Source organism: Phacochoerus africanus, chromosome 2 (genome assembly GCF_016906955.1).
Source record: "Phacochoerus africanus isolate WHEZ1 chromosome 2, ROS_Pafr_v1, whole genome shotgun sequence".
NCBI lineage: Eukaryota > Metazoa > Chordata > Mammalia > Artiodactyla > Suidae > Phacochoerus > Phacochoerus africanus.
This window is the reverse complement of record NC_062545.1, coordinates 104,500,875-104,520,528: the sequence shown is the minus strand read 5'-3', so window position 1 is coordinate 104,520,528 and position 19,654 is coordinate 104,500,875. Positions and strand designations below refer to the sequence as shown.

At 36.7% G+C, this 19,654-nt stretch overlaps 1 protein-coding gene across 1 annotated transcript in view; it reads right to left on the bottom strand.

The window, feature by feature from the left end:
* The window catches only part of DCC (DCC netrin 1 receptor), a 1,209,032-nt gene that overhangs the window by 614,500 nt on the left and 574,878 nt on the right, over positions 1-19,654 (bottom strand). The gene's annotated exons all lie outside the window — the stretch shown is intronic.

The following is a 19,654-nucleotide window of genomic DNA, read 5'->3' as shown; positions in this document are numbered from 1 at the left end:
TGTTCTTGCTTTTTGGTAATTTCGATGTCCAGCTTAAAGTGACTAGAGACTAGGTAGGACTTGAGAATCTGTACACACAGAACTCAGAGTTTCAGAGAAGATGTACAGCTGTAGCCAGGAGTGAAAAGCACTGCTGGAAGGTCCCCAGTTAAACATTTTTTTTAACGTAACAATTACCAATAGCCTTCTGAAAGTGTATAAATGTCCCACGTAAATCTTCTAATAGCATACCAATTTCCTCTGTATACCACCAGATGCATAGGGAAGCCAAAAGATATATCTTATTTTGCTAACATTCATTTTACTATGAGCACTATTATTAATAAGTAGTGCCTATTGTGTACCTCCCATGCGCTAGGCAATGTAATTTTTTTTAGTTATACCAACTGCTTGCAAAAACATTACAAACAGAATTGTATTTGCCACATTTAAAAGTTAAAAACACTGAAATTCAGAGGGTTTAAGAACCTATCCAAGAGTGCATAGTGAACTCGTTGCTTTAAATGACTTTCCATCTCCTGTTAAGGTTGGGTTATTAGGAGGCATTCCTGTGGGTCTGGGTTAACCATGGATGCTCTGAAAAGCAAATCAGCTTCTGTCTTGGACTACTTCCTTCCCTATTATTTATCAGGTCTAATTAAGCCAATGAAACATGAAAGGCACACTATCCATGAAATAAAAAAGAAAAGAAAGAAGGAAGGAAAGAAGGATTGATGAACTAGAATTTATTATAATTAAAAACTGCTCTAGGAAAGAGAATGAGAAGACAGATCACAGACTGAGACAATATATAGCAAGGAACACCTGTGATAAAAGATCATTATCAGAAATACACAAAGAGCTCTAGAAGCTCAACGATAATAAACAACTTGATTAAAACATGGGTGAAAGACTTAGACATCTCATCCAAGATACACAGATGGCAAGTAAGCATATGAAAAAACATTCAATATCATACGTCATTAGAGAATTAAAAATTAAAAATAATGAGAAACCACCACATACCTTTTTGAATAAACAAAATAAAACACACTAACAATACCAAACACTGATGAGGATGTGGAACAACAGGGACTCTTATTTGTTGCTGGTGAGAATGAAAAATGGTACAGCTATTTTGGAAGACAGTTTGACAAATTCTTACCAAACCAGACATATCACCATATGATCCAGCACTTGTGTTCCTTGGTATTTACCCAAATAAACTGAAAAAATTTCCACCCCAAAACCTGCACAAGGATGTATTTAGCATTTCTAGTCATAATTGCCAAAACTTACAAGGAACCAAGATGTCCTCCAATAGGTGAATGGATAAGTAAATCATGGTACATTCAGGTACTAGAATATTATTAAGCATGTAAAAGAAATAAGCCATCAAATGAAGAAAAGATATGGAAGAAATTTAAGTACACATTACTAAGTGAAAGAAAACAGTATGAAGAGATTACATACTCTATGATTCCAACTATATGACATTCTGGTAAAGCGAAAACGACAGAGACAGTAGAAAATAATTAATGCTTACCAAGTGTTAGGGAGAAAGAATGAATAGGCAAAAGACAGAGGAGTTTTAGGGCAGTGAAAAATATTCTGTATGATAACACAGTTATGGAGACAAGTCATCATATATTTAACACAATCCATAGAATGTGGAATACCAGCAGTGAACCTGAATATAAACAATGCACTGGGGGTGATGATGATGCGTCAATGTACGTTCCTCAGTTATAACAAATGCACCCCTCCGGTGAGTGATGTCCATAGCGGGGGAACTCATGCAGGTGTAGGCACAGGAAGCATATGGAAACCATCTGTACTTTCTGCTCGACTTTCCTGTAAACCTAAACTGTCAAGTCTATTCATTTACAGAGAACTAGTAAAAACATGCAGGCCTAATTTAAGGTGTTCTTCAGTTATGGCTTAATGAAAGAAATTCAAATTAAAATATTTATGCAGCTCTTCTCCATATGGAATGAATAGACTACACTAAATGTAGAGGAGATAAAATGAACACAGTAATCCATTTGCTCGATTTATACTGTTATTAAATTAATTTAAATAATGTGCCTTTAAGAAATTGCCTCTTAAGTGATCAGTTGTATAAAATTTGTCAGAAGTCCCTTGGAGAGAACTGGGCTATTAATCTACCTTGTAGATTGCAAAACCCATGGGGAAACATCAGACTGTCCTCTAACACACCTCTTGGTGAGTGTTCCCTAGACCCACCTGCCAAATAAATGTTGTTTAGTGCCTGAGTGCAGTTTCAAATGTTTGAAAATTCTGTTTTACTTGTTTAATTTCCCCCCAAAAGACGAATGACCGAGTAAATCACACGAAATTAAATTACATGTGTAGAAAATAGTGTAATGACAATCTTATAAACCTGGTAAGAGTTATGACAGTTATGACCAGGATGATTATCTCCAAAAGATACTGAAAAGGACAACCAGTGATATTTTGTTCCAGCATATCAAAAATTGTTATGATCTTCTCAAATGATCAGTTTTTGCTACATTTTCCAGGTTTACACTATAAAATATAGGAGGTTCTCATGGCAATTGAATTGTGAAGATGTTTGCTGGAAGCCTAAATTATGAAGATGGTATGAGAACAATATGATGGAAAGGAGTCATTCCCATTTTACAAAAAGTGGCATTCAGCCCAAACACGTAAGAGACAGAGGTGATGTTAAAGCTGAAATAAGAATGCAAGGATCACTGTGTCTTGTCATTTTGCTCAGGGTTTAGAATAACATTTTTATGGTGTAATTTAAGCCGATCAAGGCATCTCAAGATTGCTGCTAATACCACTGTTGTGTTTTAGCCTAAACATGCCAACACTCAGGAAAGCTCCTGATTGCTTTTGTTGACCCAGTATGGGGGGGTGGGATAGGAGTGGGGAGGCAATAGCACAGTTCCTCTGAAAAACAACATTTATTTAGTGATCATTTTGGAGTCCTGCAGACACTGTTATGTTGTCTGCTGTACCTTCGTCTCTTTCATAGCATTTGAGCCCTTTAGATCAATCAGCTCAGATTTCTGCTCCTAACACAGTGAAATGTTTGGTTAAGCTGACAAATTTGTGTGGTAAATACAACTGCCTGGCAGGAAGCTTTCTGTCTGCTTTAGTCAATGCTTTGGAATAAATCCAGCCAGAACCATTTGTTCAGGTTGCTTTGAAAGTCAGTGATAAAAAGGAACAAGCTATAAGTTCTGTCTTTAGTGCTGGGTTTGAATGGCTCAGTGGGTATAGATGGTCCACGGTGCTGAAAGGTCCAGAGGACTCGGTGGGCAAATGGAACTGGAAGACACAGGTTGTACTCAGTGGGGAGCACTCAGTGGATTGTGCATGAGAATTTGGGCCAGGCCAAAGAGGCAGCCAGCCCAGAGGAAGCAGTCAGGTGATGATATTCACTGATGTCCCACTTTAGGCTCTTGCTCTAAGAGCAGTGGTAGCAAGTGGTAGGGAGGGCTGAGAGGATATATGGACACTTCAGCTTCTGTTTTTGTTTTTTTTTTTAAATTTTATTTAAGTATAGTTGATTTAGGATGTTGTGTTAATGTCTCTGTACAGCAAAGGGACTCAGTTATATATAAAAAATGATGTGTGTGTATACACACACACATGTATTTTTTATATTCTATCCCATATGGTTTATCACAGGATATTGAATCTGTCTTTAAGGCTCATTTTCTAAGTGTTGAGAATGAGTGTCCACATAGACTTTGAAATACTTCTGTACCTCATCAATCTGTTTATTTCTTAATTCATTTAAAACTTGAGATGGGGTTCCCATCATGGCTCAGTGGAAATAAATCTGACTAGGAACCATGAGGTTGCAGGTTCGATCCCTGGCCTCGCTCAGTGGGTTAAGGATCTGTGAGCTGTGGTGTAGGTCTCAGATGTGGCTCAGATCTGGTGTTGCTATGACTATGGTGTAGGCCGGCAGCGGTAGCTCCGATTTGGGACCCCTAGCCTGGGAACCTAAAAAGCCAAAACAAAACAAAACAAAACAACCTTAAATATTTGTTGAGCATATCTATGAAAAGGAATGTGGGGTGCTACTGGGGTGGTATTCTGCTAGAGATCTATTTGGGACCTCTTAACAGAAAAAAAGAGCAGAGAGGAGAATGGTGCAAGAAGCCTAAGGGAGGTACAGATGCAGTACTGTGGGATTTTAAATAAGTGAGGAATTATTTCTGGTTGATTAAAAGTGATGGTAAATATACAAATGAGCAAACTGGTTCTGTTTATGAGGATGAAATTAAGCTCAACAAAGGCTAAATTATATAGAGTAAAGGGGATATTTGAGCTGAGTAGGTTGTCTTTTACACATTATATGCTATAACTTAAATTTACATGGCCTCTTACCTTCCCTATCACCTTTATATACTCTGTTTGATATGATCAGCACAACAGTCTCAGGCTCTAAGTAGGAGAAAAATTATTTACCAATTTTATAATGGAAAAATGAATTTCCTAAGATATGAAGTGACTGTGTTAAGGGCATGGTAGAAAAATCTTATTTTGAGCCTGGGTTTTCTCTCCCCAGGTACAATGTGGAATTTTTCCTGATCGTGTAGTTTCTAGCGAAAAGTTCTTAAAGATATGGGAAATACTTAAGGGTGTCTGTCCCTAGCAAATAGGAAGAGGACTTAATTAGAGGGAATGGATTTATATTTCATTTTAGACATTGCTGAACTGTTTTAAGTATTTTCAGTAATTATATAGTCCTTTTCTAATTAAAGGTAATTAAGTGAAAATATCTAGAACAAAAACATAAAATAAGGAAATTAAGGACATAGACAGTTTATGATACAGAGAAAAGTAAAGGGTGTATTCACTCAGAATATAGAAAGACTACATTATATGAACAAGTATGTCAAGTTCAGGAACAAATGGGAAAAATAGTTTGATCATAATATATAGATTTGATCTACTTCAAGGGTGGATCATCCTCAATGAAGGATCAAATACACTTTCCCCAAATAATATTCATCTATACCAAAACCCAAGGTGAATAGGCATATCCTCATAGAAATCCCTACCCCACAACATGTGCAGTAGTTGGGAATCTTGCACAATTCACTGACAATGTCTACACCTGAATATCCTCCCTTTATCATGAGATACAGCTATCTGCCTCATTATTAGTACTAATAACAAAATTTTTCTCTGCAATTTAAGCAACAATGCTATTAACACTGAACATAATACTACTGGAGATATAGCTATATATTTGGAGAATAATAAAACATTAATATGTTCAGAATTCTTAGTTATTTTCAACTTGAAATGATAGTTTTCCCTTAGGAGCCTGCATATGGCTTTGCAAATATTAATTTATTTTCAAACACCTTATGAAATAAATATGCTCTATGGAGGAAGCTTAGTATGGTAGAACATCCTGGACTAGAACTCTGAAAGTGGAGGCTCTCATCACCTTAGTGCCAGACCTGCCTAGTGTGACTGAGGGTCACATATCCAAAACCCTACCAAGGGCACACACACTCAGCTGAAGCAATACTGTGCAAAGTCTTCTATCTCATTGACAATGCAGGCATGAGCAACAAACAAGGGAATACTTTGAAATAAAAATCTGGCGATGTAGAGAAAAAAGCTGGTTATCCATTTCGAGGTAGCCATAGCTGGGGAAGCAGATTCCAGGTAGTAAATGCCAAAATCATAAAGGGAAACAGAGTGTGTGTAAGTAACTACTTGTAAACTTCCCCCTCTTTATAAGTTAAGTGACATGGTCACATGATTTGCCCTAAACATCTTTGGGTATGAGTAACAATGGCTGTATAGCTTTAATCTGAAAAGAGCTTGTTTAAAACCTGCGACCAAACTGTATTGGGGTGTCAGAAAGCTGATATTCAGGTGTTAGAATGTGTTGATGGTTTTCAAAGTGTTGATTTATTAAAAGGAAAGCACAGTCAGCCCAGGTGTATGACATGGGTCAGGACAGCAAACAGACCCTTGGCAAGCTTATGTAGACACAGCCCAAGAGAGTAACTCCAGAAACAAGAGAATTCGTTTTCAATCAGAAGAGAGTATAGGACAACATGAATGAATTTTGAGGACATCAGGCTGAGTGAGATAAGCCCTTCACAGACAGAAAAATACTGCATGATGCCACTTATTTGAGGTATCTAAAATTGTTTTTTAATTAGTTTTTTGTTTTGTTTTATTATTACTCAATGAATTTATTACATTTATAATTGTACAATGATCATCACAATCCAATTTTATAGGATTTCCATCCCACTACCCTAGCACATCCCCCCACCCCCTGAACTGTCTCCTTTGGAGATCATAAGTTTTTCAAAGTCTGTGAGTCAAAATTAATACACAGAAATTAATGGCGTTTCTATACACTAACAATGAAAGAGCAGAAGGAGAAATTAGGGAAGCAATCCCATTTACCATCACATCCAAAAGAATAAAATACCTAGGAGTAAACCTACCTAAAGAGACAAAAGACCTGTACTCTGACACCTATAAGAGACTGATGAAAGAAATCAAAGATGACACAAATAGATGGAAAGGCATACCATGCTCTTGGGTTGGAAGAGTCAATATTATCAAAATGACTATACTACCAAGGCAATCTACAGATTCAATGTAATCCCAATCAAATTACCAAGGACATTTTTCACAGAACTCAAACAAAATTTTTTAAAGTTTGTTTGGAAGCACAAAAGACCCAGAATAACCAAAGACATCCTGGGAAAAAGAAAAACGGAGCTGGAAGAATCAGGCTCCCGGACTTCATACTACACTACAAATCAACAATCATCAAAACCATATGGTACTGGCAAAAGATAGAAATATAGATCAGTAGAACAGCATAGAAAGCCCAGAATTAAACCCACACACCTATAGCCAACTCATCTATGACAAAGGAGGCAAGAATGTACAATGGAAAAAAGACAGCCTGTTCAATAAATGGTGGTGAGAAAACTGGACAGCCACATAGAAAAGAATGAAATTAGAACACTCCCTAATACCATACACAATATAAACTCAAAATGGATTAAAGATCTACCTATAAGATCAGATACTCTAAAACTCTTAGAGGAAAACATAAGCCAAACACTCTCCAACATAAATGACAGCAACCTCTTCTCAGATCTACCTCTTAGAGTGATGTCAGTAAAAACAAAAATAAGCAAATTGGACTTAAAAATTTCTGCACAGCAAAGGAAACCCTAAACAAAAGACAACCCAGAGAATGGTATAAAATATTTGTAAATGAAGCAATCCATGACAAGGGATTAATATCCAAAATTTATAAATACCTTCAACCACTCAATACCAAAACAACAACTCTATCAAAAAAATGGGCAGAAGATCTAAACAGATGATTCTCCAAAGAAGACATACAGATGGCCGAGAAACACATGGAAAGATGTTCAACATCACTTATTATTTGAGAAATGCAAATCAAAGCCACTACAAGGTACCACCTTACACCAGCCAGAATGGCCATCATCCAAAAGTCTACAAACAATAAGTGCTGGAGAGGGTGTGGAGAAAAGGGAACCCTAGTACACTGTTGGTGGGATTGTAAATTGGTGCAACCACTGTGGAAAGCAATATGGAGATTCCTCAGAAAACTAAACATAGAACTACCATTTGATCCAGCAATCCCACTCCTGGGCATCTACCCAGAGAAAACCATGACTCGCAAAGACACATGTACTTCAGTGTTCATATCAGCAAAATTTGCAATAGACAAGACATGGAAACAACCTAAATGTACATCAACAGAGGAGTGGATCAAGAAGAGGTGGTACATATACACAATGGAATACTACTCAGCCATTAAAAGAATGAAATACTGGCATTTTTAACAACATGGATGGACCTAGAAATTATCAGGCTAAGTGAAGTCAGTCATACAATGAGACACTAACATCAAATGCTATCACTGACATGTGGAGAGGACTCAAATCAATACAATCAGAAATGAAAAAGGAGAAGTAACAACAGACATCACAGAAATACAAAGGATCATAAGAGACTACTATATGCAACTATAAGCCAATAAAATGGGAAACCTAGAAGAAATGGACAAATTCTTAGAAAAGTACAATCTTCCAAGACTAAACCAAGATGGAATAGAAAAGATGAACAGACCAATCACAAGTACTGAAATTAAAACTGTGATTAAAAACTTCCAACAAACAAAAGTCCAGGACCAGATGGCTTCACAGGCAAATTCTATCAAACATTTAGAGAAGAGCTAACACCTGTCCTTCAGAAACTATTCCAGAAAACTGCAGAGGAAGGAACACTCCCAAACTCATTCTGAGGCCACCATCACCCTCATACCAAAACCAGACAGAGATACCACAAAAAAAAGTACAAGCCAATTTCACTGATGAACATAGATGCAAAAATCCTCAACAAAAGACTAGCAAACCGCATTCAACAATACATTAAAAGGATTGTACATCATGATCAAGTGGGATTTATCCCAGGGATGCAAATATTCTTCAGTATCCACAAATCAATCTGTGTGATACATCACATTGACAAACTGAAGAATAAAAACCACATGATCCTCTCAATAGACGCAGAGAAAGTCTTTGACAAAATCCAACACCCATTTCTGATAAAAACCCTTCAGAAAGTGGACAGATACGAAAACTACCTTAACATGGTAAAGGCCATATATGACAAACACACAGCTAACATCATTCTCAATGGTGAAAAGCTGAAAGAATTCCTGCTGAGATCAGGAACAAGACAAGGATGTCCACTCTCGCGACTACTCTTCAACATAGTTTTGGAAGTCCTAGCCATAGCAATCAGAGAAGTAAAAGAAATAAAAGGAATCCAAATTGGAAAGGAGGAAGTGAAACTACCACTATTTTCAGATGACGTGATACTATACCTACAGAATCCTAAAGACTCTACCAGAAAACTGTTAGAGCTCATCAATGAATTTGGCAAAGCTGCAGGATAAAATAGTTAAATCCATAGAATGAAAGAATGGAATGGTGGTTGGCAGGGCCTTCTGGGAGGCAAAAATGGGGAGTTAATAATCAATGGCCATTATGTGACATGGATAAACTAATCTCCAATTAAGAATGTATACATGTGTGTGTAACTGGGTCACCTTGCTGTACAGTAGAAAATTGACAGAACACTGTAAACCAGCTGCAATGAAAATATAAAAATCATTATAAAATTAAAAAAAAGAAATGGATAAGCTAGAACTTTCTAGGTAACATTGTACCTAAAGTCAACACTGTATTTTATACTTAAAGCTTTAAGTAGATACTCATGCTAAGTGTTCTGATGACAATGAAATTTTTTAAAAATAATAAAAATACAGTGGGAAAGTCAAGTTCTCATGAATTTTTCCTTCAAACTTGTGTTCAGGGATAACTTGATAGAACAGGATGGATGAGGTGAAAAAACACAAACATACTGATCGAGAGAAATATAAAAATATCATGTGTATTAACGTGATGATAACAATATTAGCCTCTAAAAATAAAGTGAGATGGAAAAATGTATACTGTTCAAGGATGGTAATCAGAAAATTGTACCCAACAGTGTCTGTGTACATAGCTCTTTAAGAAATATTTGTCAGAGTTCCTGCTGTGGCCCAACAGAATCAGTGGAATCTCTGAAATGCTACAACACAGGTTTGATCCCAGCCTGGCACAGTGTTCCAGTGTTGCTGCAGCTGTGTATGTCACAACTGTGGCTCAGTTCTGATCCCTGGCCTGGGAACTCCACATGCCATGGGGCAGCCAAAAAAGGAAAACAAAAAAAAAAGGGGGGGAAAGAAAAAAGAAATATTTGTCAAAATGATGATATCTCCAAATATTAGTGATGGGGATTTGGCCATGCAGTTCTCGCTTCTAAGGTGAAAAATGAACCCAGAATATGACTAAAGGGACAGAAGAAGGAGTGTGGAAAAGAAAGGCAGAAATACCTGTATTTGTTTTTTCTCCAAGTTCCCAAATCATGCCATGGAGTGTTTAAGAATAAAGAAGACAAAACCTATTACTACCTAACTCTTAAGAGTCTTATGCTCCTACCTCCTAGTTGGTTTTTCCTGTCTGCCCTGAAGGAAACGTCAGTAAACCTCAGACAGGACTTGGCTGAAAACTTCTCTGACAATAATAGAACAGCCACTTCGTTACCACGTGTACTCAGGTCAGGTAAACTCCAGAGGCAAGTCTCAGGATGGCTTATAGCAACTATCGGCCCTTGGGGTGTTCCTTACTTCCTGTTAATTCTAAGAAGCAGCAAAGTCAATGGAGAGAAATGTAAAAACAGAACTGAACACATAACAGGAAACCTATTGATGAGGAATGATTTCCTGACCATCTACCTGTTTTTCCTCAGAACCCGCTTTAATTGCATTTTGAGCTGGTTCTGTCCATAAGGAGCAGTGGGCCAGGGAGTGAGGGGAGGGGGGGAGAGAGAAATTGAAAGAGAGACAGACAGACACACACACAGAGGGAGGGAAGGAGGGAGAGAGAAGGGAGGGAAGAGAGGAGCCTCTTCCACTTTCAAAAGATGCTCTTGACTTCTCTCCTAACGAGTCAGCTTATGTTTGTTTGCTTATTGTCCCAGTCCTGAAAAGCTTCCGAGTTGAGTACTCTTCTAGGCTCATGTGGGGTACAGCACAGATCATCATGGCAGCTTCAGCCTCTCAAGCTGTTCACAGGATTTCAGCAATAAATGTAGTGAGAGCTCTCCTTTCCCAGCTTCCGGGTGAAGTCTCACAACAAAGATATGACTTACTTGGGGTGGGAACCATCAATCATTACTTAACAATGAAGAGATAGGACTTGGCAATGGCCACATCTGGGGTAAAACCCCGGTATCTCTAACTATTAATCCAGCGGTTTCTCTGCCCTATCGTGGGGAAGCATGGCATGGCTTGAGACAGGTCTGTGTAATGGTTAAGAGTATAACATCTGGAGGTGAACCCATCTGGACTGGAATATCAATTCAGCTATTTCCTAGTGTGAGCACAGCAATTTACATAAGCTCTCAGAGCCTTAGCTTTTCAGACCTGAAATATGGGTACAATGATAATACATCATATCATGTGAAGATTAAAGGAAATTGTTACCGTTAAACCTAAAATCTGGTCTAACTAGTATTTATTAGTGTACTACTAAGAGGGGAGGTTTATCAACAGCTAGTAAAGAGACACATGGCTGAAAGCAGTAGGAAGTAGGTCTGCCCCAAGGAGTCCATGTGGGGGACAGGAAAAAACATGAATTTGAATCCAGACTTAGAGTGCTATGTAGGCAAGCCATTTAAATTTCTCTCAATCTCAGTTTTCTAATTTGTAAAATTGGGATGGGATGTATACTTTACTGATCTGTAATAAAGAGAAGTATAAATTCATGTGAAATACATAGCAGGAGGGTGTACAAAGGTGTTCTAGCTATTATAATTCAATGTCATTCATAATTGTAGATTTTCCTCTACCAATCTATTCCATGTCCCAATTGTTCAGAATAAGTTATACACACACACTCAAACATACACACTCTGATAGAAGAATTGGTGAGTAAGAAACTAACGTAATACTTCATTAAATATAAGGTTTAGGCGAAAGACAAGGACCAGAAATTATTTCTAGGGAATCAAAAAGTTAGTGTGCACTAAAATAAAAGTCATGATAGCACATAAAATAACAGAACCTACCACCATTAATTTAAATATCCCAAATCAATAATAATATCAACCATAATATTCTTTTAGAATTTTACTCCCCCTCTTTCAAAGATTTTCATGCTACTAATATTATTTTATTCAGCTAGAATACCTACAGAGATATACTTCTGTTTGCTCCTTAATAGTAATTAAAATAAAACAGTTAGATAGATGTCTTTCTACCTGCCAGAGACTGGTGTTGTTGACTCATCTTTCAAGTCTTACCTTTATCACTTCCTCTTAAATATGCCCCAGCTATCTTCTTACAAACATCACCACACTGTACTCTACGGTAGAAAATCAGTAGGAATCCTTTACGGATTCTTGAACACACAACATCAGCAAAAGTTCATCCCAAACTGGACAAGGGCTTCCTGGGATCCAAGAAGCTAGATGTAGCATGACGTTTGTCTCTGGCAGCATGCCTGTGATTGGCCCTTCTATCAGACATATTCCATACTATCTTCAAAAGCAGGCCAGAGTTCGGTTTCCAACTTCAGGGTTGAAAAGTAATAAAACATTTGAAGACTGATAAAATAATATAATGGTTTTTTTTTGTTTTGTTTGTTTTTTACTTTTTAGGGCCAAACCTGTGGCATATGAAAGTTCCCAGGCAGTGGGTTGAATTGGAGCTGCAGCTGCTGGCCTACATCACAGCCACAGCAATGCCAGATCTGAGCTATGTCTGCGACCTACATTGCAGCTCAGGCTCAGGCAACACTAGATCCTTAAGCCACTGAGCAAGGCCAGGGATTGAAACCTTGACTTAATGGATACCAGTTGGGTTCGTTACCGCTGAGCCACAATGGGAACTCCAAGATGACTATTTTTTATTTGTCTCCCTCACATGAGAGTCAGAAACCTGTGGTTAAACTTCCACTTAAGGAGGCCAGGTATATGCTGAGAAACTTCCTGGAGAAATCCCTAAGTGTACCAGAAAAGTATTGCTATGCTAGGTCTCCTCCTACTCGCCTTTCCTCCAACTATAGGGACTGCTCCATTATTTATATCATTGCAGTCTGATGCCAAGGTGCTCTTGTTCAGACAACCAAATTCAGGATTTGGACAATACACATGTAAGTATCCCAGGGACACTGGTTCCTGGATACCCTCCTCAACTTCCACATCCCCTACCTTTGTGGATACTGAACAGGAGTGCTCAAGTCCTTTATATAAAATGATGCAGGGGTTCCCATCATGGCACACCAGAAATGAATCTGACTAGGAACCGCGAGGTTGCAGGTTCGATCTCTGGCCGTGTTCAGTGGGTTAAGGATCCAGCATTGCCATGAGCTGTGGTGTAGGTCACAAAACTGGCTTGGATCTGGCATTGTGGTGGCTGTGGCATAGACCAGCAGCTACAGCTCTGATTAGACCCCTAGTCTGGGAACCTCCATATGGCATGAGTGTGGCCCTAAAAAGCAAATAAGCAAAGAAATAAATAGCAATAAAAAAGAAAATAAAATGATATAGTATTTGCATATAACCCCACACATCACTTTAGATAATCTCTAGATCCCTTATAATACTTAACACAATGAAATATTACATAGTTATAAATACAGTATAGGTGCTATTCAAGTAGTTGCCCTGTGATATTCAAGTTTTTCTTCTTGCAACTTCCTAAACATATTTTTTTAAATATTTTTGATCTGTGGTGAGTGGTATCTGCAGATGCAGAACTCACAGATATGATACCCATGGAAGCAGAGGGCCGACTGCATAAACATGCAAACATTTTGCATAAAGAGCAAAGTATGCCTTTCCACTTAACCAGCATAAAAGGTTTCTGGTGGAATATGTTATTTTACATAATTTTGTTTTTACAAATTAATGAGGTTTTATGTTAAAAGCTACTTGCCCTAAATCCTTTTTATCTGAGGACATCTTAAATTACATATAAGTAAAACCCTTGAGGATTTGAATTCCTAATATGTTTCAATACAATATTCAATACAATATTCAGGCCAATGCAGAGTCAAGTTACAAGGAAAAGTAGATAAACTACCACTAAGTAATGTTTTCCATGGTATCAATGAAAGGAATAAGAGTCAACAGGGCCAGGACTAAGGTGAGGCTAGTTTGATGAATCTTGCAAAAGAATGGTCAGACTGTATTTATCTAATATATTTATATTTTGTTCATCATGGATAATTGCATTAATTTTGATTTCTTAAAATATAATATTAAAATATCATTTATCTTAATTACTGAATTTTGGAGCACCCCCTTACATTGAGGCAAGTACCACTTCTTGGCTCTAGAATGGCTTATTTGTTGCAATTCTTCACACATCCATGTCAATATCCCTGCTCTATTTTCAAGGTGAGTGGGAAGCCAAGGAAAATGCGTTTTGATACATATTTCCCTTTGTATAAAAATCATCTAAGGCATTACTCATATAAATCTTAGAAAGGCATTTTTGTTCTTGGCAAAATCTAAGATCATATTTTCAAATAAAACAGTATCTTCCACAATAGAAGGTTTTGCGGGGACTGGTAAGATACATGACAAATTTAGCAGGACTGTGTGAGTGATCTTCATTTGTAAATAAAATGCAGAGTTCCCCGCTGTGGTGCACTGGATTAAGAATCCAACTGCAAGGGCTCTGGTCACTAGAGAGATGCAATCCCTAGACTAGCACAATGGGTTAAAGGATCTGATACGTCTCAGTTACAGCTCAGATTCAATCCCTGGGAACTTTCCTATGCCCTGGGTGGAGCCATTTAAAAAAAATGCTGTAAATAAAATACATTATACTAACATGATATTTATCTAGCATTGTGTAGATATTTGGCATTCTAGGAAGGCAAGTATTTTTGATAGCTGAATGGTTATCAATACAAATGTCCCCAAGAAAGTTGATGAGAAGCTTTTTAAGATACATCACATAATTTACCTGCCTTCTTAAACAGATGAGACTAAAACAGACAACTAAAGTAAAGCCTTGGGATTCTTTATGTTTATCACCACAAATGTCACATTATTCTGCAGTGCAGAGATTCCATGTGTGGCTATGGTGGGACATGGAGTTGGTGATCCATGTAGGAAATGGCCTTTGAGCTGTTCTCCAGCTGTTCTCCTGCATCATATACATCCAGGGAACACAGATTGGTGGTCCCCTTCTTCTACTGCTTCTTTTTCATTAGGCTTGGGTGGAGAACAAAAATTTGCATTGTTAACATATCGCCAGGTAATGTTGCTGCTCCTGGTCCAGAAATCACACTTTAAGTGCCATTGTTACAGACTTTCTTTTCTTTTACTTTTGTCTCCTTAATTTTTCTAAAAAAAAAAACAGATTAAAAAAAAAAGTTTCCTTCTCCTCAACATATCAATGTTTTGTTTTGTTTTTTATTTTATTTTCCCACTGTACAGCAAGGGGATCAAGTTATCCTTACATGTATACATTACAGTTACATTTTTTTTCCCCACCCTTTGTTCTGTTGCAACATGAGTATCTAGACAAAGTTCTCAATGCTACTCAGCAGGATCTCCTTGTAAATCTATTCTAAGTTGTGTCTGATAAGTAAACTGGTACAGCCACTATGGAGAACAGTTTGGAGATACCTTAGAAATCTATACATAGAACTTCCATATGACCCCGCAATCCCACTCTTGGGCATACATCTGGACAAAACTCTACTTAAAAGAGACACATGCACCTGCATGTTCATTGCAGCACTAGTCACAATAGCCAGGACATGGAAACAACCCAAATGTCCATCAACAGATGATTGGATTTGGAAGAAGTGGTATATACACAATGGAATACTACTCAGCCATCAAAAAGAATGACATAATGCCATTTGCAGCAACATGGATGGAGCTAGAGAATCTCATACTGAGTGAAATGAGCCAGAAAGACAAAGACAAATACCATATGATATCACTTATAACTGGAATCTAATACCTAGCACAAATGAACATCTCCTCAGAAAAGAAAATCATGGACTTGGAGAAAAGACTTGTGGCTGCCTGATGGGAGGGGGAGGGAGTGGGAGGGATCGGGAGCTTGGGCTTATCAGACACAACAGATCAATGTTTTCCATGTGCCTTTACTTGTAGAACTCTTACAGAATAACTGGGTCTTCTCCTGCTTCCTCAGATGAAGATTGTGCCCCTAGGCTTCAAACTGTATTTGCTGCAGTCATACAGACAGTTCTGATGCAGAACCAGGACTGCAGTTCCTGATCCTTAGTGATTCTGCCATTAACTTTTAGATCTACAGAACAGGGGGACATGGAAATGTCATTTCCTGTGAAGTATGGGTACGTCCACAGACTTTCCTAACACCCTTAATTCCCTTCCCAGGGCCATGTTTCTAAAATACCACTCTCATCTTTAGGAGACATATCTTCAGTCACCCAGATTACCAAGGAAGCATCTCAGCTTCTACCAATTTTCTCACTCCTTGTATAAAATGAGATAGAGAAATGTGATTCACCAGAATGACGTTCTTCTTACTGTAGAACTGAGGTCTGTTGTCAAACTTTGATATTCTCATTAGCCACCACTTCCAAATCCTTTAAAAAATGATGGTAACAATATAGGGAAAATCTCCCTCAGGTTTTCTGAGTATTAAAAAAAATAAAACTAAGGAAAAATCCTCATTCTTTTTCAAAGAACTTAAATTTTAACTGTAACTATATACGGGTCCTGCTTAAGCGATATAGAAAATGCTTTTGCACATAAATTAAAAGAGCACAAGAGATGCATATACCACATCTTTTATCTACACACACAGACACCAATATTACATAGCCATAAAAAAGAATGAAATAATGCCATTTGCAGCAACATGGATAGATGTAGAGATTATCATACTCAGTGAAGCTACACAAAGACAAATATCATGAGATACAATTTATATGTAGAATCTAAAAAATGATACAAATGAATTTATTTGTAAAACATAAATAGACTCAGACAGAAAACAAATGTATAGTTACCAAAGGGGAAAGATGAGGAAGGGATAAACTGGGAATTTGGGATTAACAGATACACATTACTCTATATAAAACATAACCAACAAGGACCTACTGCATAACACAGGGAATTATATTCAATATTTTATAAAATATAATGAAAAACAATCTGAAAAAAATATGTACGTGGATAACCGAATTACACTGCTATACACCTGAAACACTGTAAATCAACTATGCTGCAATTAAAAATAAATGTAAAAAAGCATAATAATATAATCTTAGATCAGAAAATGTTTTCATTGTTTATATACATGGACTTTTAGTCATACTTTCCATATATTTCACTAACTAGTCATTGTCTTCACAAGTTACCTTCTACTTCTGTCAGTGAAAAATTAAAATGATTAGGATTTAATTATAAGTATGAACAATTATTATAGCAGGTAGGATGAAAAATCAAAGGCAGATGCCTAATGTAATTTTAGGTAAATAAAACTTATGTAGCACCAAAATACTAATGTCAATGAGGTCTACAAAAGGAAGAGGCAGCAAAAATAATAACAGTCTACATTTGCCATCAAGTTATCATATTTTAGAAGTATAGATTTATATAACTATTTCTGCCAATTTAGTTAACAGCCTGAAAAATCTGTAATAGTGTTTCTTCTTATTCTAAAATTGAAACTAAAAGAATATATACAGTAGAAGATGTAAACAAAGAAAACACCAAAATGATATTAAAAGCCAGAGGTACAAGACAGAGGAAATAATCACAACAAAAATAATAATCTGCATGCTTACTCTGCGCTAGACCATATACTAAGTGCTTTAAATCCACTAATATAAATCCTCATACAACTTAATAATGTATCCAGCAAACAAGAGCAATATTCAAATTCAGACTGTTTCAAATATCCCACGAATTTAATTTACATTGTGTTTGACAATAAATATGGATAAGTGAAACCCTCCTTGGAAAATGTGAAGTATTTCAAATTGGGTAGATATGAACAAATGCAGGAGACATATGTATGCTGTTAAAAACATACCTAAAACAGTTTTTATATAGCAAACAGAATAGTGTTAAAACATAAAAGATATTAAAAATAAAATAGGGTATTTATAGAAATAATGTAGAATTAGAAAACTATTTAATTTAATGGGTATAATAAACTTGAATACTAAAACAAGATTAAGAAAGAAAACAAAAGAGTCATAGTCAAATTTTGAATATACAGCAAAAATCCTATATACTGGTAAACTGAAGTTCATTAGAATATTAGTATTTTCATATTATTGTAATTTAAAATGCTTATCTTAACTCAATAGTCTACCTAGTGACAGAATTCTAGAGGCAGTAAATACTTTTGAAAACCAGAAAAAAATAAATTTTAGGGATATATATATAAAATAGAGTAAAATGTTGATAGTATACTGTTATACTATTTGTATGCCATTTGTACTATTTGTATACTAGTCTGTATTTTCAATTGTACCTACAATTAATGTATACATATTTCTTTTTTTGTTATTTTTTTACATTGTTTCCCATCATGGTCTATCCCAGATTAGATATAGTTCCCTGTGTTATATGGTAGGACCTCATTGTCTATCCATTCTAAATGTAATAGTTTGCATCTATTAACCCCATACTCCTAGTCCATCCCACCCCCTCCCCACTCACAGACAAATCCAAAAATTCATGTGGAACCACAAAAGACACAGAATTCCAAAGCAATCCTGAGGAATAAAAAACAAGCAGGAGGCAAAACTCTCAGACTTCAGGTAATATTACAAATCCACAGTAATCAAGACAGTGTAATACTGGTACCAAAATCGACATACAGATCAATGGAGCAGAATAGAGAACGCAGAAATAAACCCAGACACCTATGGTCAATTAATCTTTGACAAAGGAGGCAAGAACATAAAATGGGAAAAAGACAGTCTTTTCAGCAAATGTTGCTGGGAAAACTGGACAGCCACATGTAAATAAAGGAACCTGGAACACACCCTCACACCATGCACAAAAATAAACTCAAAATGGCTTAAAGACTTAAACATAAGACAAGACAGCATCAAACTTCTAGAAGAGAACATGGGCAAAACATTTTCTGACATCAACCTTACAAATGTTTTCTCAGGTCAGTCTCCCAAAGCAACAGAAATAAAAGCAAAAATAAACTAATGGTACCTAATCAAACTGACAAGCTTTTGCACAGCAAAAGAAATCATAAAAAAAAAAAGAAGACAACTTACAGATGGGAGAAAAGACTTTCAAATGATGCAACTGACAAGGGCTTAACCTCTAAAATATACAAACAACTTATACAACTCAGCGAAAAAGCCAACAACCCAATGGGAAAATAGGCACAAGACCCAAATAGACATTTCTCCAAAGAAGATATACAGATAGCCAACAAGTACATGAAAAAGAATGCTCATCATTGATTATTAGAGAAATGCAAATCAAAGCTATGATGAGGTACAACCTCACACTGGTCAGAATGGCCATCATTAATAACTCCACAAATAAATGCTGGAGAGGGTGTGGAGAAAAGGAACCCTCCTGCACTGCTGGTGGGAATGTAAATTGCTACAACCACTATGGAAAACAGTATGGAGGTACTTTAGAAAACTATACATCGAACTACCACGTGACACAGCAGTCCCACTCTTGGGCATATATCCGGACAAAACTTTCCTTAAAAAAGACACATGCACCCCATGTTCATTGCAGCTCTATTCACAATAGCCAAGACATTGAAACAACCCAGATGTCCATAGACAGATGACTGGATTAGGAAAATATTGTATATATACACAATGGAATACTACTCAGCCATAAAAAAGAATGACATAATGCCATTTGCAGCAACATGGATGGAACTAGAGACTCTCATCCTGAATGAAGTAAGTCAGAAAGAGAAAGACAAATACCATATGATTTCACTTATATCTGGAATCTAATATATGACACAAATGAAACTTTCCACAGAAAAGAAAATCATGGACATGTAGAACAG